The sequence below is a fragment of the Pseudophryne corroboree genome (assembly GCF_028390025.1).
Source record: "Pseudophryne corroboree isolate aPseCor3 chromosome 7 unlocalized genomic scaffold, aPseCor3.hap2 SUPER_7_unloc_5, whole genome shotgun sequence".
NCBI classification, from domain to species: Eukaryota; Metazoa; Chordata; class Amphibia; order Anura; family Myobatrachidae; genus Pseudophryne; species Pseudophryne corroboree.
In genome coordinates, this window is record NW_026967614.1 from 331,516 (window position 1) to 355,309 (window position 23,794).

The 23,794-nt window shown below is 34.5% G+C and overlaps 2 non-coding genes across 2 annotated transcripts; both read right to left on the bottom strand.

Annotated features, from left to right (window-relative positions):
- Positions 1-19,521: 19,521 nt before the first annotated feature.
- TRNAS-ACU (transfer RNA serine (anticodon ACU)) lies at positions 19,522-19,595 on the bottom strand. Its single transcript has one exon. It is a non-coding gene; the product is annotated as a tRNA-Ser (tRNA).
- Positions 19,596-21,862: 2,267 nt separating this feature from the next.
- TRNAS-ACU (transfer RNA serine (anticodon ACU)) lies at positions 21,863-21,936 on the bottom strand. Its single transcript has one exon. It is a non-coding gene; the product is annotated as a tRNA-Ser (tRNA).
- Positions 21,937-23,794: the final 1,858 nt, after the last annotated feature.

Genomic DNA, 23,794 nt, shown 5'->3' on the forward strand with positions numbered 1-23,794 from the left:
TAAAAAGTCAATAATCTGGAGAGTTTTTGTAAGATGTTTCTTCCATCAACCAACGAAGAAACACATTGGTACTTTCCCATGATGACTGAGTGCTTCAGGATCTCTTGCACTTACATGTGCAGCAAAGTACTGCAATGGAAGCATGCTGGGCCCATAACCCAGAGGTAGGCAGATTGAAGCTATCCTTTGCTATATACATTTTTTTTTGTTAATTTAAGTAATCAAAACTGGGATTGATATTTTTGTTCTTTTATTTTTACTTAAAGTACAATAACTTTTACCATTATAATTTGTTTTAATAGTATATTGACAGTATAGTTTTCTTTAAAAAATCCACTTAATTTTCTTTACCCTATTATTAAAAGGGTAATTGACAAAAACAAACTACATTGTCACCAGAAGAGCAATACAAAATGTACAAGTGATATATTAAAATCATCTTTCCAGCTTGAATTTCAATGATGCATTGGGGCAACGATTTTGTGAGAAACATTTTCACCCTTAAATAAAGATTTTCTTAATTCCTTACCTGTGTGCTAATTAGATATCACCTTGTTTTCACATTAAACAGACTTCCACATGAGAAAGCAGCAAGGATGCAGTGGCGTTAATGTTTCCTGGTGTCAACCTGTATTATTTCAGTAGACATTGAAATGAGGATGCATCTTGCTGCCTTTCCAATGAAGCAAGTTTAATTTAGTAATAGGTTAAAAACCATCCTTACAAAGGTGTTAATCAGATACTTGGCTTTGTGGACACTTTTCAGAGAACAAATTTGTTAGCATAAAAATAAAGCCAGAAAATTAAGAGCTGTTTAATCACTCAATTGGATTTTTTTTGCCAGCATATTTCTTTTTCTCTGCAACCCACTGCTAAATTGTGCTTCCTAGCTGTTTTTATAAAATCACTGAATCAAATCTAACTCTGATTACATCAGAGAAGGCCAGGTACCCTACACCAGAACAGGGGGATTTGAAATTTTGACTTGTCTACTTAAAGATCACCAAAATCTGATAACAAGGTCAATTACGTCCCTGGGTGGGATTGAACCACCAACCTTTTGGTTAATAGCCGTGCACACTAACTGATTGCGCCACAGAGACACTTTGCAAAAGTCCATACTGACAAAGGCTAATAAGCATTCATCTAAAACGTTTCCTAGAAAAACTTTAAAAAGTCAATAATCTGGAGAGTTTTTGTAAGATGTTTCTTCCATCAACCAACGAAGAAACACATTGGTACTTTCCCATGATGAGTGAGTGCTTCAGGATCTCTTGCACTTACATGTGCAGCAGAGTACAGCAATGGAAGCATGCTGGGCCCATAACCCAGCGGTAGGCAGATTGAAACTATTCTCTGCTATATGCATTTTTTTTTGTTAATTAAAGTAATCCAAAACTGGGATTGATATTTTGGCTCTTTTATTTTTACTTAAAGTACAATAACTTTTACCATTTTAATTTGTTTTAATAGTATATTGACAGTATTGTTTTCTTTTAAAAATCCACTTAATTTTCTTTACCCTATTATTAAAATGGTAATTGACAAAAACAAACTACATTGTCACCAGAAGAGCAATACAAAATGTACAAGTGATATATTAAAATCATCTTTCCAGCTTGAATTTCAATGATGCATTGGGGCAACGATTTTGTGAGAAACATCTTCACCCTTAAATAAAGATTTTCTTAATTCCTTACCTGTGTGCTAATTAGATATCACCTTGTTTTCACATTAAACAGACTTTTACATGAGAAAGCAGCAAGGATGCAGTGGCGTTAATGTTTCCTGGTGTCAACCTGTATTATTTCAGTAGACATTGAAATGAGGATGCATCTTGCTGCCTTTCCAATGAAGCAAGTTTAATTTAGTAATAGGTGAAAAACCATCCTTACAAAGGTGTTAATCAGAGACTTGGCTTTGTGGACACTTTTCAGAGAACAAATTTGTTAGCATAAAAATAAAGCCAGAAAATGAAGAGCTGTTTAATCGCTCAATTGGATTTTTTTGCCAGCATATTTCTTTTTCTCTGCAACCCACTGCTAAATTGTGCTTCCTAGCTGTTTTTTATAAAATCACTGAATCAAATCTAACTCTGATTACATCAGAGAAGGCCAGGTACCCTACACCATAAGAGGGGGTTTGAAATTTTGACTTGTCTACTTAAAGATCACCAAAATCTGATAACAAGGTCAATTACGTCCCTGGGTGGGATTGAACCACCAACCTTTTGGTTAATAGCCATACACACTAACTGATTGCGCCACAGAGACACTTTGCAAAAGTACATACTGACAAAGGCTAATAAGCATTCATCTAAAACGTTTCCTAGAAAAACTTTAAAAAGTCAATAATCTGGAGAGTTTTTGTAAGATGTTTCTTCCATCAACCAACGAAGAAACACATTGGTACTTTCCCATGATGAGTGAGTGCTTCAGGATCTATTGCACTTACATGTGCAGCAGAGTACAGCAATGGAAGCATGCTGAGCACATAACCCAGAGGTAGGCAGATTGAAACTATCCTCTGCTATATGCATTTGTTTTTGTTAATTAAAGTATTCCAAAACTGGGATTGATATGTTGGCTCTTTTATTTTTACTTACAGTACAATAACTTTTACCATTTTAATTTGTTTTAATAGTATATTGACAGTATTGTTTTCTTACAAAAATCCACTTAATTTTCTTTACCCTATTATTAAAATGGTAATTGACAAAAACAAACTAGATTGTCACCAGAAGAGCAATACAAAATGTACAAGTGATATATTAAAATCATATTTCCAGCTTGAATTTCAATGATGCATTGGGGCAACGATTTTGTGAGAAACATTTTCACCCTTAAATAAAGATTTTCTTAATTCCTTACCTGTGTGCTAATTAGATATCACCTTGTTTTCACATTAAACAGACTTCCACATGAGAAAGCAGCAAGGATGCAGTGGCGTTAATGTTTCCTGGTGTCAACCTGTATTATTTCAGTAGACATTGAAATGAGGATGCATCTTGCTGCCTTTCCAATGAAGCAAGTTTAATTTAGTAATAGGTTAAAAACCATCCTTACAAAGGTGTTAATCAGAGACTTGGCTTTGTGGACACTTTTCAGAGAACAAATTTGTTAGCATAAAAATAAAGCCAGAAAATTAAGAGCTGTTTAATCACTCAATTGGATTTTTTTTGCCAGCATATTTCTTTTTCTCTGCCACCCACTGCTAAATTGTGCTTCCTAACTGATTTTATAAAATCACTGAATCAAATCTAACTCTGATTACATCAGAGAAGGCCAGGTACCCTACACCAGAACAGGGGGATTTGAAATTTTGACTTGTCTACTTAAAGATCACCAAAATCTGATAACAAGGTCAATTACGTCCCTGGGTGGGATTGAACCACCAACCTTTTGGTTAATAGCCGTGCACACTAACTGATTGCGCCACAGAGACACTTTGCAAAAGTCCATACTGACAAAGGCTAATAAGCATTCATCTAAAACGTTTCCTAGAAAAACTTTAAAAAGTCAATAATCTGGAGAGTTTTTGTAAGATGTTTCTTCCATCAACCAACGAAGAAACACATTGGTACTTTCCCATGATGAGTGAGTGCTTCAGGATCTCTTGCACTTACATGTGCAGCAGAGTACAGCAATGGAAGCATGCTGGGCCCATAACCCAGCGGTAGGCAGATTGAAACTATCCTCTGCTATATGCATTTTTTTTTGTTAATTAAAGTAATCCAAAACTGGGATTGATATTTTGGCTCTTTTATTTTTACTTAAAGTACAATAACTTTTACCATTTTAATTTGTTTTAATAGTATATTGACAGTATTGTTTTCTTTTAAAAATCCACTTAATTTTCTTTACCCTATTATTAAAATGGTAATTGACAAAAACAAACTACATTGTCACCAGAAGAGCAATACAAAATATACAAGTGATATATTAAAATCATCTTTCCAGCTTGAATTTCAATGATGCATTGGGGCAACAATTTTGTGAGAAACATCTTCACCCTTAAATAAAGATTTTCTTAATTCCTTACCTGTGTGCTAATTAGATATCACCTTGTTTTCACATTAAACAGACTTCCACATGAGAAAGCAGCAAGGATACAGTGGCATTAATGTTTCCTGGTGTCAACCTGTATTATTTCAGTAGACATTGAAATGAGGATGCATCTTGCTGCCTTTCCAATGAAGCAAGTTTAATTTAGTAATAGGTGAAAAACCATCCCTACAAAGGTGTTAATCAGAGACTTGGCTTTGTGGACACTTTTCAGAGAACAAATTTGTTAGCATAAAAATAAAGCCAGAAAATGAAGAGCTGTTTAATCACTCAATTGGATTTTTTTTGCCAGCATATTTCTTTTTCTCTGCAACCCACTGCTAAATTGTGCTTCCTAGCTGTTTTTATTAAATCACTGAATCAAATCTAACTCTGATTACATCAGAAAAGGCCAGGTACCCTACACCATAACAAGGGGTTTGAAATTTTGACTTGTCTACTTAAAGATCACCAAAATCTGATAACAAGGTCAATTACGTCCCTGGGTGGGATTGAACCACCAACCTTTCAGCTAGTAGCCGGATACACTAACCGATTGCGCCACAGAGATACTTCACAAAAAGTACATACTGACAAAGGCTAATAAGCATACATCTAGAACGTTTCCTAGAAAAACTTTAAAAAGTCAATAATCTGGAGAGTTTTTGTAAGATGTTTCTTCCATCAACCAAAGAAGAAACACATTGGTACTTTCCCATGATGACTGAGTGCTTCAGGATCTCTTGCACTTACATGTGCAGCAGAGTACTGCAATGGAAGCATGCTGGGCCCATAACCCAGAGGTAGGCAGATTGAAACTATCCTTTGCTATATGCATTTTTTTTTGTTAATTTAAGTAATCAAAACTGGGATTGATATTTTTGCTCTTTTATTTTTACTTAAAGTACAATAACTTTTACCATTTTAATTTGTTTTAATAGTAAATTGACAGTATAGTTTTCTTTAAAAAATCCACTTAATTTTCTTTACCCTATTATTAAAAGGGTAATTGACAAAAACAAACTACATTGTCACCAGAAGAGCAATACAAAATGTACAAGTGATATATTACAATCATCTTTCCAGCTTGAATTTCAATGATGCATTGGGGCAACGATTTTGTGAGAAACATCTTCACCCTTAAATAAAGATTTTCTTAATTCCTTACCTGTGTGCTAATTAGATATCACCTTGTTTTCACATTAAACAGACTTCTACATGAGAAAGCAGCAAGGATGCAGTGGCGTTAATGTTTCCTGGTGTCAACCTGTATTATTTCAGTAGACATTGAAATGAGGATGCATCTTGCTGCCTTTCCAATGAAGCAAGTTTAATTTAGCAATAGGTGAAAAACCATCCCTACAAAGGTGTTAATCAGAGACTTGGCTTTGTGGACACTTTTCAGAGAACAAATTTGTTAGCATAAAAATAAAGCCAGAAAATGAAGAGCTGTTTAATCACTCAATTTGATTTTTTTTGCCAGCATATTTCTTTTTCTCTGCAACCGACTGCTAAATTGTGCTTCCTAGCTGTTTTTATAAAATCAATGAATCAAATCTAACTCTGATTACATCAGAGAAGGCCAGGTACCCTACACCATAAGAGGGGGTTTGAAATTTTGACTTGTCTACTTAAAGATCACCAAAATCTGATAACAAGGTCAATTACGTCCCTGGGTGGGATTGAACCACCAACCTTTTGGTTAGTAGCCGGACTCACTAACCGATTGCGCCACAGAGACACTTTGCAAAAAGTACATACTGACAAAGGCTAATAAGCATACATCTAGAACGTTTCCTAGAAAAACTTTAAAAAGTCAATAATCTGGAGAGTTTTTGTAAGATGTTTCTTCCATCAACCAACGAAGAAACACATTGGTACTTTCCCATGATGACTGAGTGCTTCAGGATCTCTTGCACTTACATGTGCAGCAAAGTACTGCAATGGAAGCATGCTGGGCCCATAACCCAGAGGTAGGCAGATTGAAACTATCCTTTGCTATATACATTTTTTTTTTGTTAATTTAAGTAATCAAAACTGGGATTGATATTTTTGTTCTTTTATTTTTACTTAAAGTACAATAACTTTTACCATTATAATTTGTTTTAATAGTATATTGACAGTATAGTTTTCTTTAAAAAATCCACTTAATTTTCTTTACCCTATTATTAAAAGGGTAATTGACAAAAACAAACTACATTGTCACCAGAAGAGCAATACAAAATGTACAAGTGATATATTAAAATCATCTTTCCAGCTTGAATTTCAATGATGCATTGGGGCAACGATTTTGTGAGAAACATTTTCACCCTTAAATAAAGATTTTCTTAATTCCTTACCTGTGTGCTAATTAGATATCACCTTGTTTTCACATTAAACAGACTTCCACATGAGAAAGCAGCAAGGATGCAGTGGCGTTAATGTTTCCTGGTGTCAACCTGTATTATTTCAGTAGACATTGAAATGAGGATGCATCTTGCTGCCTTTCCAATGAAGCAAGTTTAATTTAGTAATAGGTTAAAAACCATCCTTACAAAGGTGTTAATCAGATACTTGGCTTTGTGGACACTTTTCAGAGAACAAATTTGTTAGCATAAAAATAAAGCCAGAAAATTAAGAGCTGTTTAATCACTCAATTGGATTTTTTTTGCCAGCATATTTCTTTTTCTCTGCAACCCACTGCTAAATTGTGCTTCCTAGCTGTTTTTATAAAATCACTGAATCAAATCTAACTCTGATTACATCAGAGAAGGCCAGGTACCCTACACCAGAACAGGGGGATTTGAAATTTTGACTTGTCTACTTAAAGATCACCAAAATCTGATAACAAGGTCAATTACGTCCCTGGGTGGGATTGAACCACCAACCTTTTGGTTAATAGCCGTGCACACTAACTGATTGCGCCACAGAGACACTTTGCAAAAGTACATACTGACAAAGGCTAATAAGCATTCATCTAAAACTTTTCCTAGAAAAACTTTAAAAAGTCAATAATCTGGAGAGTTTTTGTAAGATGTTTCTTCCATCAACCAACGAAGAAACACATTGGTACTTTCCCATGATGAGTGAGTGCTTTAGGATCTATTGCACTTACATGTGCAGCAGAGTACAGCAATGGAAGCATGCTGGGCACATAACCCAGAGGTAGGCAGATTGAAACTATCCTCTGCTATATGCATTTTTTTTTTGTTAATTTTAGTAATCAAAACTGGGATTGATATTTTTGCTTTTTTATTTTTACTTAAAGTACAATAACTTTTACCATTTTAATTTGTTTTAATAGTATATTGACAGTATAGTTTTCTTTAAAAAATCCACTTAATTTTCTTTACCCTATTATTAAAAGGGTAATTGACAAAAACAAACTACATTGTCACCAGAAGAGCAATACAAAATGTACAAGTGATATATTAAAATCATCTTTCCAGCTTGAATTTCAATGATGCATTGGGGCAACGATTTTGTGAGAAACATCTTCACCCTTAAATAAAGATTTTCTTAATTCCTTACCTGTGTGCTAATTAGATATCACCTTGTTTTCACATTAAACAGACTTCTACATGAGAAAGCAGCAAGGATGCAGTGGCGTTAATGTTTCCTGGTGTCAACCTGTATTATTTCAGTAGACATTGAAATGAGGATGCATCTTGCTGCCTTTCCAATGAAGCAAGTTTAATTTAGTAATAGGTGAAAAACCATCCCTACAAAGGTGTTAATCAGAGACTTGGCTTTGTGGACACTTTTCAGAGAACAAATTTGTTAGCATAAAAATAAAGCCAGAAAATGAAGAGCTGTTTAATCACTCAATTGGATTTTTTTTGCCAGCATATTTCTTTATCTCTGCAACCCACTGCTAAATTGTGCTTCCTAGCTGTTTTTATAAAATCAATGAATCAAATCTAACTCTGATTACATCAGAGAAGGCCAGGTACCCTACACCATAACAGGGGGTTTTAAATTTTGACTTGTCTACTTAAAGATCACCAAAATCTGATAACAAGGTCAATTACGTCCCTGGGTGGGATTGAACCACCAACCTTTTGATTAGTAGCCGGACACACTAACCGATTGCGCCACAGAGACACTTTGCAAAAAGTACATACTGACAAAGGCTAATAAGCATACATCTAGAACGTTTCCTAGAAAAACTTTAAAAAGTCAATAATCTGGAGAGTTTTTGTAAGATGTTTCTTCCATCAACCAACGAAGAAACACATTGGTACTTTCCATTGATGACTGAGTGCTTCAGGATCTCTTGCACTTACATGTGCAGCAAAGTACTGCAATGGAAGCATGCTGGGCCCATAACCCAGAGGTAGGCAGATTAAAACTATCCTCTGCTATATGCATTTTTTTTGTTAATTAAAGTAATCCAAAACTGGGATTGATATTTTTGCTCTTTTATTTTTCATTAAAGTACAATAATTTTTACCATTTTAATTTGTTTTAATAGTATATTGAAAGTATTGTTTTCTTTTAAAAATCCACTTAATTTTCTTTACCCTATTATTAAAATGGTAATTGACAAAAACAAACTACATTGTCACCAGAAGAGCAATACAAAATGTACAAGTGATATATTAAAATCATCTTTCCAGCTTGAATTTCAATGATGCATTGGGGCAACGATTAATAATCTGGAGAGTTTTTGTAAGATGTTTCTTCCATCAACCAATGAAGAAACACATTGGTACTTTCCCATGATGAGTGAGTGCTTCAGGATCTCTTGCACTTACATGTGCAGCAGAGTACTGCAATGGAAGCATACAGGGCCCATAACCCAGAGGTAGGCAGATTGAAACTATCCTTTGCTATATGCATTTTTTTTGTTAATTTAAGTAATCAAAACTGGGATTGATATTTTTGCTCTTTTATTTTTACTTAAAGTACAATAACTTTTACCATTTTAATTTGTTTGAATAGTATATTGACAGTATAGTTTTCTTTAAAAAATCCACTTAATTTTCTTTACCCTATTATTAAAAGGGTAATTGACAAAAACAAACTACATTGTCACCAGAAGAGCAATACAAAATGTACAAGTGATATATTAAAATCATCTTTCCAGCTTGAATTTCAATGATGCATTGCGGCAACGATTTTGTGAGAAACATCTTCACCCTTAAATAAAGATTTTCTTAATTCCTTACCTGTGTGCTAATTAGATATCACCTTGTTTTCACATTAAACAGACTTCCACATGAGAAAGCAGCAAGGATGCAGTGGCGTTAATGTTTCCTGGTGTCAACCTGTATTATTTCAGTAGAAATTGAAATGAGGATGCATCTTGCTGCCTTTCCAATGAAGCAAGTTTAATTTAGTAATAGGTGAAAAACCATCCCTACAAAGGTGTTAATCAGAGACTTGGCTTTGTGGACACTTTTCAGAGAACAAATTTGTTAGCATAAAAATAAAGCCAGAAAATGAAGAGCTGTTTAATCACTCAATTGGATTTTTTTTGCCAGCATATTTCTTTTTCTCTGCAACCCACTGCTAAATTGTGCTTCCTATCTGTTTTTATAAAATCACTGAATCAAATCTAACTCTGATTACATCAGAGAAGGCCAGGTACCCTACACCATAACGGGGGTTTTGAAATTTTGACTTGTCTACTTAAAGATCACCAAAATCTGATAACAAGGTCAATTACGTCCCTGGGTGGGATTGATCCACCAACCATTCGGTTAGTAGCCAGACACACTAACCGATTGCGCCACAGAGACACTTTGTAAAAAGTACATACTGACAAAGGCTAATAAGCATACATCTGGAACGTTTCCTAGAAAAACTTTAAAAAGTCAATAATCTGGAGAGTTTTTGTAAGATGTTTCTTCCATCAACCAACGAAGAAACACATTGGTACTTTCCCATGATGAGTGAGTGCTTCAGGATCTCTTGCACTTACATGTGCAGCAGAGTACTGCAATGGAAGCATGCTGGGCCCATAACCCAGAGGTAGGCAGATTGAAACTATCCTTTGCTATATGCATTTTTTTTTGTTAATTTAAGTAATCAAAACTGGGATTGATATTTTTGCTCTTTTATTTTTACTAAAGTACAATAACTTTTACCATTTTAATTTGTTTTAATAGTATACTGACAGTATAGTTTTCCTTAAAAAAATCCACTTAATTTTCTTTACCCTATTATTAAAAGGGTAATTGACAAAAACAAACTACATTGTCACCAGAAGAGCAATACAAAATGTACAAGTGATATATTAAAATCATCTTTCCAGCTTGAATTTCAATGATGCATTGGGGCAACGATTTTGTGAGAAACATCTTCACCCTTAAATAAAGATTTTCTTAATTCCTTACCTGTGTGCTAATTAGATATCACCTTGTTTTCACATTAAACAGACTTCTACATGAGAAAGCAGCAAGGATGCAGTGGCGTTAATGTTTCCTGGTGTCAACCTGTATTATTTCAGTAGACATTGAAATGAGGATGCATCTTGCTGCCTTTCCAATGAAGCAAGTTTAATTTAGTAATAGGTGAAAAACCATCCCTACAAAGGTGTTAATCAGAGACTTGGCTTTGTGGACACTTTTCAGAGAACAAATTTGTTAGCATAAAAATAAAGCCAGAAAATGAAGAGCTGTTTAATCACTCAATTTGATTTTTTTTGCCAGCATATTTCTTTTTCTCTGCAACCGACTGCTAAATTGTGCTTCCTAGCTGTTTTTATAAAATCAATGAATCAAATCTAACTCTGATTACATCAGAGAAGGCCAGGTACCCTACACCATAAGAGGGGGTTTGAAATTTTGACTTGTCTACTTAAAGATCACCAAAATCTGATAACAAGGTCAATTACGTCCCTGGGTGGGATTGAACCACCAACCTTTTGGTTAGTAGCCGGACTCACTAACCGATTGCGCCACAGAGACACTTTGCAAAAAGTACATACTGACAAAGGCTAATAAGCATACATCTAGAACGTTTCCTAGAAAAACTTTAAAAAGTCAATAATCTGGAGAGTTTTTGTAAGATGTTTCTTCCATCAACCAACGAAGAAACACATTGGTACTTTCCCATGATGACTGAGTGCTTCAGGATCTCTTGCACTTACATGTGCAGCAAAGTACTGCAATGGAAGCATGCTGGGCCCATAACCCAGAGGTAGGCAGATTGAAACTATCCTTTGCTATATACATTTTTTTTTTGTTAATTTAAGTAATCAAAACTGGGATTGATATTTTTGTTCTTTTATTTTTACTTAAAGTACAATAACTTTTACCATTATAATTTGTTTTAATAGTATATTGACAGTATAGTTTTCTTTAAAAAATCCACTTAATTTTCTTTACCCTATTATTAAAAGGGTAATTGACAAAAACAAACTACATTGTCACCAGAAGAGCAATACAAAATGTACAAGTGATATATTAAAATCATCTTTCCAGCTTGAATTTCAATGATGCATTGGGGCAACGATTTTGTGAGAAACATTTTCACCCTTAAATAAAGATTTTCTTAATTCCTTACCTGTGTGCTAATTAGATATCACCTTGTTTTCACATTAAACAGACTTCCACATGAGAAAGCAGCAAGGATGCAGTGGCGTTAATGTTTCCTGGTGTCAACCTGTATTATTTCAGTAGACATTGAAATGAGGATGCATCTTGCTGCCTTTCCAATGAAGCAAGTTTAATTTAGTAATAGGTTAAAAACCATCCTTACAAAGGTGTTAATCAGATACTTGGCTTTGTGGACACTTTTCAGAGAACAAATTTGTTAGCATAAAAATAAAGCCAGAAAATTAAGAGCTGTTTAATCACTCAATTGGATTTTTTTTGCCAGCATATTTCTTTTTCTCTGCAACCCACTGCTAAATTGTGCTTCCTAGCTGTTTTTATAAAATCACTGAATCAAATCTAACTCTGATTACATCAGAGAAGGCCAGGTACCCTACACCAGAACAGGGGGATTTGAAATTTTGACTTGTCTACTTAAAGATCACCAAAATCTGATAACAAGGTCAATTACGTCCCTGGGTGGGATTGAACCACCAACCTTTTGGTTAATAGCCGTGCACACTAACTGATTGCGCCACAGAGACACTTTGCAAAAGTACATACTGACAAAGGCTAATAAGCATTCATCTAAAACTTTTCCTAGAAAAACTTTAAAAAGTCAATAATCTGGAGAGTTTTTGTAAGATGTTTCTTCCATCAACCAACGAAGAAACACATTGGTACTTTCCCATGATGAGTGAGTGCTTTAGGATCTATTGCACTTACATGTGCAGCAGAGTACAGCAATGGAAGCATGCTGGGCACATAACCCAGAGGTAGGCAGATTGAAACTATCCTCTGCTATATGCATTTTTTTTTTGTTAATTTTAGTAATCAAAACTGGGATTGATATTTTTGCTTTTTTATTTTTACTTAAAGTACAATAACTTTTACCATTTTAATTTGTTTTAATAGTATATTGACAGTATAGTTTTCTTTAAAAAATCCACTTAATTTTCTTTACCCTATTATTAAAAGGGTAATTGACAAAAACAAACTACATTGTCACCAGAAGAGCAATACAAAATGTACAAGTGATATATTAAAATCATCTTTCCAGCTTGAATTTCAATGATGCATTGGGGCAACGATTTTGTGAGAAACATCTTCACCCTTAAATAAAGATTTTCTTAATTCCTTACCTGTGTGCTAATTAGATATCACCTTGTTTTCACATTAAACAGACTTCTACATGAGAAAGCAGCAAGGATGCAGTGGCGTTAATGTTTCCTGGTGTCAACCTGTATTATTTCAGTAGACATTGAAATGAGGATGCATCTTGCTGCCTTTCCAATGAAGCAAGTTTAATTTAGTAATAGGTGAAAAACCATCCCTACAAAGGTGTTAATCAGAGACTTGGCTTTGTGGACACTTTTCAGAGAACAAATTTGTTAGCATAAAAATAAAGCCAGAAAATGAAGAGCTGTTTAATCACTCAATTGGATTTTTTTTGCCAGCATATTTCTTTATCTCTGCAACCCACTGCTAAATTGTGCTTCCTAGCTGTTTTTATAAAATCAATGAATCAAATCTAACTCTGATTACATCAGAGAAGGCCAGGTACCCTACACCATAACAGGGGGTTTTAAATTTTGACTTGTCTACTTAAAGATCACCAAAATCTGATAACAAGGTCAATTACGTCCCTGGGTGGGATTGAACCACCAACCTTTTGATTAGTAGCCGGACACACTAACCGATTGCGCCACAGAGACACTTTGCAAAAAGTACATACTGACAAAGGCTAATAAGCATACATCTAGAACGTTTCCTAGAAAAACTTTAAAAAGTCAATAATCTGGAGAGTTTTTGTAAGATGTTTCTTCCATCAACCAACGAAGAAACACATTGGTACTTTCCATTGATGACTGAGTGCTTCAGGATCTCTTGCACTTACATGTGCAGCAAAGTACTGCAATGGAAGCATGCTGGGCCCATAACCCAGAGGTAGGCAGATTAAAACTATCCTCTGCTATATGCATTTTTTTTGTTAATTAAAGTAATCCAAAACTGGGATTGATATTTTTGCTCTTTTATTTTTCATTAAAGTACAATAATTTTTACCATTTTAATTTGTTTTAATAGTATATTGAAAGTATTGTTTTCTTTTAAAAATCCACTTAATTTTCTTTACCCTATTATTAAAATGGTAATTGACAAAAACAAACTACATTGTCACCAGAAGAGCAATACAAAATGTACAAGTGATATATTAAAATCATCTTTCCAGCTTGAATTTCAATGATGCATTGGGGCAACGATTAATAATCTGGAGAGTTTTTGTAAGATGTTTCTTCCATCAACCAATGAAGAAACACATTGGTACTTTCCCATGATGAGTGAGTGCTTCAGGATCTCTTGCACTTACATGTGCAGCAGAGTACTGCAATGGAAGCATACAGGGCCCATAACCCAGAGGTAGGCAGATTGAAACTATCCTTTGCTATATGCATTTTTTTTGTTAATTTAAGTAATCAAAACTGGGATTGATATTTTTGCTCTTTTATTTTTACTTAAAGTACAATAACTTTTACCATTTTAATTTGTTTGAATAGTATATTGACAGTATAGTTTTCTTTAAAAAATCCACTTAATTTTCTTTACCCTATTATTAAAAGGGTAATTGACAAAAACAAACTACATTGTCACCAGAAGAGCAATACAAAATGTACAAGTGATATATTAAAATCATCTTTCCAGCTTGAATTTCAATGATGCATTGCGGCAACGATTTTGTGAGAAACATCTTCACCCTTAAATAAAGATTTTCTTAATTCCTTACCTGTGTGCTAATTAGATATCACCTTGTTTTCACATTAAACAGACTTCCACATGAGAAAGCAGCAAGGATGCAGTGGCGTTAATGTTTCCTGGTGTCAACCTGTATTATTTCAGTAGAAATTGAAATGAGGATGCATCTTGCTGCCTTTCCAATGAAGCAAGTTTAATTTAGTAATAGGTGAAAAACCATCCCTACAAAGGTGTTAATCAGAGACTTGGCTTTGTGGACACTTTTCAGAGAACAAATTTGTTAGCATAAAAATAAAGCCAGAAAATGAAGAGCTGTTTAATCACTCAATTGGATTTTTTTTGCCAGCATATTTCTTTTTCTCTGCAACCCACTGCTAAATTGTGCTTCCTATCTGTTTTTATAAAATCACTGAATCAAATCTAACTCTGATTACATCAGAGAAGGCCAGGTACCCTACACCATAACGGGGGTTTTGAAATTTTGACTTGTCTACTTAAAGATCACCAAAATCTGATAACAAGGTCAATTACGTCCCTGGGTGGGATTGATCCACCAACCATTCGGTTAGTAGCCAGACACACTAACCGATTGCGCCACAGAGACACTTTGTAAAAAGTACATACTGACAAAGGCTAATAAGCATACATCTGGAACGTTTCCTAGAAAAACTTTAAAAAGTCAATAATCTGGAGAGTTTTTGTAAGATGTTTCTTCCATCAACCAACGAAGAAACACATTGGTACTTTCCCATGATGAGTGAGTGCTTCAGGATCTCTTGCACTTACATGTGCAGCAGAGTACTGCAATGGAAGCATGCTGGGCCCATAACCCAGAGGTAGGCAGATTGAAACTATCCTTTGCTATATGCATTTTTTTTTGTTAATTTAAGTAATCAAAACTGGGATTGATATTTTTGCTCTTTTATTTTTACTAAAGTACAATAACTTTTACCATTTTAATTTGTTTTAATAGTATACTGACAGTATAGTTTTCCTTAAAAAAATCCACTTAATTTTCTTTACCCTATTATTAAAAGGGTAATTGACAAAAACAAACTACATTGTCACCAGAAGAGCAATACAAAATGTACAAGTGATATATTAAAATCATCTTTCCAGCTTGAATTTCAATGATGCATTGGGGCAACGATTTTGTGAGAAACATCTTCACCCTTAAATAAAGATTTTCTTAATTCCTTACCTGTGTGCTAATTAGATATCACCTTGTTTTCACATTAAACAGACTTCTACATGAGAAAGCAGCAAGGATGCAGTGGCGTTAATGTTTCCTGGTGTCAACCTGTATTATTTCAGTAGACATTGAAATGAGGATGCATCTTGCTGCCTTTCCAATGAAGCAAGTTTAATTTAGTAATAGGTGAAAAACCATCCCTACAAAGGTGTTAATCAGAGACTTGGCTTTGTGGACACTTTTCAGAGAACAAATTTGTTAGCATAAAAATAAAGCCAGAAAATGAAGAGCTGTTTCATCACTCAATTGGATTTTTTTTGCCAGCATATTTCTTTTTCTCTGCAACCCACTGCTAAATTGTGCTTCCTAGCTGTTTTTATAAAATCAATGAATCAAATCTAACTCTGATTACATCAGAGAAGGCCAGGTACCCTACACCATAACAGGGGGTTTGAAATTTTGACTTGTCTACTTAAAGATCACCAAAATCTGACAACAAGGTCAATTACATCCCTGGGTGGGATTGAACCATCAACCTTTTGGTTAGTAGCCAGACACACTAACCGATTGCGCCACAGAGACACTTTGCAAAAAGTACATACTGACAAAGGCTAATAAGCATACATCTAGAACGTTTCCTAGAAAAACTTTAAAAAGTCAATAATCTGGAGAGTTTTTGTAAGATGTTTCTTCCATCAACCAACGAAGAAACACATTGGTACTTTCCCATGATGAGTGAGTGCTTCAGGATCTCTTGCACTTACATGTGCAGCAGAGTACTGCAATGGAAGCATGCTGGGCCCATAACCCAGAGGTAGGCAGATTGAAACTATCCTTTGCTATATGCATTTTTTTTGTTAATTTAAGTAATCAAAACTGGGATTGATATTTTTGCTCTTTTATTTTTACTTAAAGTACAATAACTTTTACCATTTTAATTTGTTTTAATAGTATATTGACAGTATAGTTTTCTTTAAAAAATCCACTTAATTTTCTTTACCCTATTATTAAAAGGGTAATTGACAAAAACAAACTACATTGTCACCAGAAGAGCAATACAAAATGTACAAGTGATATATTAAAATCATCTTTCCAGCTTGAATTTCAATGATGCATTGGGGCAACAATTTTGTGAGAAACATCTTCACCCTTAAATAAAGATTTTCTTAATTCCTAACCTGTGTGCTAATTAGATATCACCTTGTTTTCACATTAAACAGACTTCTACATGAGAAAGCAGCAAGGATGCAGTGGCGTTAATGTTTCCTGGTGTCAACCTGTATTATTTCAGTAGACATTGAAATGAGGATGCATCTTGCTGCCTTTCCAATGAAGCAAGTTTAATTTAGTAATAGGTGAAAAACCATCCCTACAAAGGTGTTAATCAGAGACTTGGCTTTGTGGACACTTTTCAAAGAACAAATTTGTTAGCATAAAAATAAAGCCAGAAAATGAAGAGCTGTTTAATCACTCAATTGGATTTTTTTTGCCAGCATATTTCTTTTTCTCTGCAACCCACTGCTAAATTGTGCTTCCTAGCTGTTTTTATAAAATCACTGAATCAAATCTAACTCTGATTACATCAGAGAAGGCCAGGTACCCTACACCATAACAGGGGGTTTGAAATTTTGACTTGTCTACTTAAAGATCACCAAAATCTGATAACAATGTCAATTACGTCCCTGGTTGGGATTGAACCACCAACCTTTTGGTTAGTAGCCGGACACACTAACCGATTGCGCCACAGAGACACTTTGCAAAAAGTACATACTGACAAAGTCTAATAAGCATACATCTAGAACGTTTCCTAGAAAAACTTTAAAAAGTCAATAATCTGGAGAGTTTTTGTAAAATGTTTCTTCCATCAACCAATGAAGAAACACATTGGTACTTTCCCATGATGAGTGAGTGCTTCAGGATCTCTTGCACTTACATGTGCAGCAGAGTACTGCAATGGAAGCATACAGGGCCCATAACCCAGAGGTAGGCAGATTGAAACTATCCTTTGCTATATGCATTTTTTTTGTTAATTTAAGTAATCAAAACTGGGATTGATATTTTTGCTCTTTTATTTTTACTTAAAGTACAATAACTTTTACCATTTTAATTTGTTTTAATAGTATATTGACAGTATAGTTTTCTTTAAAAAATCCACTTAATTTTCTTTACCCTATTATTAAAAGGGTAATTGACAAAAACAAACTACATTGTCACCAGAAGAGCAATACAAAATGTACAAGTGATATATTAAAATCATCTTTCCAGCTTGAATTTCAATGATGCATTGGGGCAACGATTTTGTGAGAAACATCTTCACCCTTAAATAAAGATTTTCTTAATTCCTTACCTGTGTGCTAATTAGATATCACCTTGTTTTCACATTAAACAGACTTCTACATGAGAAAGCAGCAAGGATGCAGTGGCGTTAATGTTTCCTGGTGTCAACCTGTATTATTTCAGTAGACATTGAAATGAGGATGCATCTTGCTGCCTTTCCAATGAAGCAAGTTTAATTTAGTAATAGGTGAAAAACCATCCCTACAAAGGTGTTAATCAGAGACTTGGCTTTGTGGACACTTTTCAGAGAACAAATTTGTTAGCATAAAAATAAAGCCAGAAAATGAAGAGCTGTTTAATCACTCAATTGGATTTTTTTTGCCAGCATATTTCTTTTTCTCTGCAACCCACTGCTAAATTGTGCTTCCTAGCTGTTTTTATTAAATCACTGAATCAAATCTAACTCTGATTACATCAGAAAAGGCCCGGTACCCTACACCATAACAGGGGGTTTGAAATTTTGACATGTCTACTTAAAGATCACCAAAATCTGATAACAAGGTCAATTACGTCCCTGGGTGGGATTGAACCACCAACCTTTTGGTTAGTAGCCGGATACACTAACCAATTGCGCCACAGAGACACTTCGCTAAAAATCCATTCTGACAAAGGCTAATAAGCATACATCTAGAACGTTTCCTAGAAAAACTTTAAAAAGTCGATAATCTGGAGAGTTTTTGTAAAATGTTTCTTCCATCAACCAACGAAGAAACACATTGGTACTTTCCCATGATGAGTGAGTGCTTCAGGATCTCTTGCACTTACATGTGCAGCAGAGTACTGCAATGGAAGCATGCTGGGCCCATAACCCAGAGGTAGGCAGATTGAAACTATCCTTTGCTATATGCATTTTTTTTGTTAATTTAAGTAATCAAAACTGGGATTGATATTTTTGCTCTTTTATTTTTACTTGAAGTACAATAACTTTTACCATTTTAATTTGTTTGAATAGTATATTGACAGTATAGTTTTCTTTAAAAAATCCACTTAATTTTCTTTACCCTATTATTAAAAGGGTAATTGACAAAAACAAACTACATTGTCACCAGAAGAGCAATACAAAATGTACAAGTGATATATTAAAATCATCTTTCCAGCTTGAATTTCAATGATGCATTGGGGCAACGATTTTGTGAGAAACATCTTCACCCTTAAATAAAGATTTTCTTAATTCCTTACCTGTGTGCTAATTAGATATCACCTTGTTTTCACATTAAACAGACTTCCACATGAGAAAGCAGCAAGGATGCAGTGGCGTTAATGTTTCCTGGTGTCAACCTGTATTATTTCAGTAGAAATTGAAATGAGGATGCATCTTGCTGCCTTTCCAATGAAGCAAGTTTAATTTAGTAATAGGTGAAAAACCATCCCTACAAAGGTGTTAATCAGAGACTTGGCTTTGTGGACACTTTTCAGAGAACAAATTTGTTAGCATAAAAATAAAGCCAGAAAATTAAGAGCTGTTTAATCACTCAATTGGATTTTTTTTGCCAGCGTATTTCTTTTTCTCTGCAACCAACTGCTAAATTGTGCTTCCTATCTGTTTTTATAAAATCACTGAATCAAATCTAACTCTGATTACATCAGAGAAGGCCAGGTACCCTACACCATAACGGGGGGTTTGAAATTTTGACTTGTCTACTTAAAGATCACCAAAATCTGATAACAAGGTCAATTACGTCCCTGGGTGGGATTGAACCACCAACCTTTCGGTTAGTAGCCAGACACACTAACCGATTGCGCCACAGAGACACTTTGTAAAAAGTATCTACTGACAAAGGCTAATAAGCATACATCTGGAACGTTTCCTAGAAAAACTTTAAAAAGTCAATAATCTGGAGAGTTTTTGTAAGATGTTTCTTCCATCAACCAACGAAGAAACACATTGGTACTTTCCCATGATGAGTGAGTGCTTCAGGATCTCTTGCACTTACATGTGCAGCAGAGTACTGCAATGGAAGCATGCTGGGCCCATAACCCAGAGGTAGGCAGATTGAAACTATCCTTGGCTATATGCATTTTTTTTTTGTTAATTTAAGTAATCAAAACTGGGATTGATATTTTTGCTCTTTTATTTTTACTTAAAGTACAATAACTTTTACCATTTTAATTTGTTTTAATAGTATATTGACAGTATAGTTTTCCTTAAAAAAATCCACTTAATTTTCTTTACCCTATTATTAAAAGGGTAATTGACAAAAACAAACTACATTGTCACCAGAAGAGCAATACAAAATGTACAAGTGATATATTAAAATCATCTTTCCAGCTTGAATTTCAATGATGCATTGGGGCAACAATTTTGTGAGAAACATCTTCACCCTTAAATAAATATTTTCTTAATTCCTAAACTGTGTGCTAATTAGATATCACCTTGTTTTCACATTAAACAGACTTCTACATGAGAAAGCAGCAAGGATGCAGTGGCGTTAATGTTTCCTGGTGTCAACCTGTATTATTTCAGTAGACATTGAAATGAGGATGCATCTTGCTGCCTTTCCAATGAAGCAAGTTTAATTTAGTAATAGGTGAAAAACCATCCCTACAAAGGTGTTAATCAGAGACTTGGCTTTGTGGACACTTTTCAGAGAACAAATTTGTTAGCATAAAAATAAAGCCAGAAAATGAAGAGCTGTTTAATCACTCAATTGGATTTTTTTTGCCAGCATATTTCTTTTTCTCTGCAACCCACTGCTAAATTGTGCTTCCTAGCTGTTTTTATAAAATCACTGAATCAAATCTAACTCTGATTACATCAGAGAAGGCCAGGTACCCTACACCATAACAGGGGATTTGAAATTTTGACTTGTCTACTTAAAGATCACCAAAATCTGATAACAATGTCAATTACGTCCCTGGTTGGGATTGAACCACCAACCTTTTGGTTAGTAGCTGGACACACTAACCGATTGCGCCACAGAGACACTTTGAAAAAAGTACATACTGACAAAGTCTAATAAGCATACATCTAGAACGTTTCCTAGAAAAACTTTAAAAAGTCAATAATCTGGAGAGTTTTTGTAAAATGTTTCTTCCATCAACCAATGAAGAAACACATTGGTACTTTCCCATGATGAGTGAGTGCTTCAGGATCTCTTGCACTTACATGTGCAGCAGAGTACTGCAATGGAAGCATACAATGCCCATAACCCAGAGGTAGGCAGATTGAAACTATCCTTTGCTATATGCATTTTTTTTGTTAATTTAAGTAATCAAAACTGGGATTGATATTTTTGCTCTTTTATTTTTACTTAAAGTACAATAACTTTTACCATTTTAATTTGTTTTAATAGTATATTGACAGTATAGTTTTCTTTAAAAAATCCACTTAATTTTCTTTACCCTATTATTAAAAGGGTAATTGACAAAAACAAACTACATTGTCACCAGAAGAGCAATACAAAATGTACAAGTGATATATTAAAATCATCTTTCCAGCTTGAATTTCAATGATGCATTGGGGCAACGATTTTGTGAGAAACATCTTCACCCTTAAATAAAGATTTTCTTAATTCCTTACCTGTGTGCTAATTAGATATCACCTTGTTTTCACATTAAACAGACTTCTACATGAGAAAGCAGCAAGGATGCAGTGGCGTTAATGTTTCCTGGTGTCAACCTGTATTATTTCAGTAGACATTGAAATGAGGATGCATCTTGCTGCCTTTCCAATGAAGCAAGTTTAATTTAGTAATAGGTGAAAAACCATCCCTACAAAGGTGTTAATCAGAGACTTGGCTTTGTGGACACTTTTCAGAGAACAAATTTGTTAGCATAAAAATAAAGCTGGAAAATGAAGAGCTGTTTAATCACTCAATTGGATTTTTTTTGCCAGCATATTTCTTTTTCTCTGCAACCCACTGCTAAATTGTGCTTCCTATCTGTTTTTATAAAATCACTGAATCAAATCTAACTCTGATTACATCAGAGAAGGCCAGGTACCCTACACCATAACGGGGGGTTTGAAATTTTGACTTGTCTACTTAAAGATCACCAAAATCTGATAACAAGGTCAATTACGTCCCTGGGTGGGATTGAACCACCAACCTTTCGGTTAGTAGCCAGACACACTAACCGATTGCGCCACAGAGACACTTTGTAAAAAGTACATACTGACAAAGGCTAATAAGCATACATCTGGAACGTTTCCTAGAAAAACTTTAAAAAGTCAATAATCTGGAGAGTTTTTGTAAGATGTTTCTTCCATCAACCAACGAAGAAACACATTGGTACTTTCCCATGATGAGTGAGTGCTTCAGGATCTCTTGCACTTACATGTGCAGCAGAGTACTGCAATGGAAGCATGCTGGGCCCATAACCCAGAGGTAGGCAGATTAAAACTATCCTCTGCTATATGCATTTTTTTTGTTAAAGTAATCCAAAACTGGGATTGATATTTTTGCTCTTTTATTTTTCATTAAAGTACAATAACTTTTACCATTTTAATTTGTTTTAATAGTATATTGAAAGTATTGTTTTCTTTTAAAAATCCACTTAATTTTCTTTACCCTATTATTAAAATGGTAATTGACAAAAACAAACTACATTGTCACCAGAAGAGCAATACAAAATGTACAAGTGATATATTAAAATCATCTTTCCTGCTTGAATTTCAATGATGCATTGGGGCAACGATTTTGTGAGAAACATTTTCACCCTTAAATAAAGATTTTCTTAATTCCTTACCTGTGTGCTAATTAGATATCACCTTGTTTTCACATTAAACAGACTTCCACATGAGAAAGCAGCAAGGATGCAGTGGCGTTAATGTTTCCTGGTGTCAACCTGTATTATTTCAGTAGACATTGAAATGAGGATGCATCTTGCTGCCTTTCCAATGAAGCAAGTTTAATTTAGTAATAGGTGAAAAACCATCCTTACAAAGGTGTTAATCAGAGACTTGGCTTTGTGGACACTTTTCAGAGAACAAATTTGTTAGCATAAAAATAAAGCCAGAAAATGAAGAGCTGTTTAATCACTCAATTGGATTTTTTTTGCCAGCATATTTCTTTTTCTCTGCAACCCACTGCTAAATTGTGCTTCCTAGCTGTTTTTATAAAATCACTGAATCAAATCTAACTCTGATTACATCAGAGAAGGCCAGGTACCCTACACCATAAGAGAGGGTTTGAAATTTTGACTTGTCTACTTAAAGATCACCAAAATCTGATAACAAGGTCAATTACGTCCCTGGGTGGGATTGAACCACCAACCTTTTGGTTAATAGCCATACACACTAACTGATTGCGCCACAGAGACACTTTGCAAAAGTACATACTGGCAAAGGCTAATAAGCATTCATCTAAAACGTTTCCTAGAAAAACTTTAAAAAGTCAATAATCTGGAGAGTTTTTGTAAGATGTTTCTTCCATCAACCAATGAAGAAACACATTGGTACTTTCCCATGATGAGTGAGTGCTTCAGGATCTATTACACTTACATGTGCAGCAGAGTACAGCAATGGAAGCATGCTGGGCACATAACCCAGAGGTAGGCAGATTGAAACTATCCTCTGCTATATGCATTTTTTTTTGTTAAAGTAATCCAAAACTGGGATTGATATGTTGGCTCTTTTATTTTTACTTACAGTACAATAACTTTTACCATTTTAATTTGTTTTAATAGTATATTGACAGTATTGTTTTCTTTCAAAAATCCTCTTAATTTTCATTACCCTATTATTAAAATGGTAATTGACAAAAACAAACTACATTGTCACCAGAAGAGCAATACAAAATGTACAAGTGATATATTAAAATCATCTTTCCAGCTTGAATTTCAATGATGCATTGGGGCAACGATTTTGTGAGAAACATTTTCACCCTTAAATAAAGATTTTCTTAATTCCTTACCTGTGTGCTAATTAGATATCACCTTGTTTTCACATTAAACAGACTTCCACATGAGAAAGCAGCAAGGATGCAGTGGCGTTAATGTTTCCTGGTGTCAAC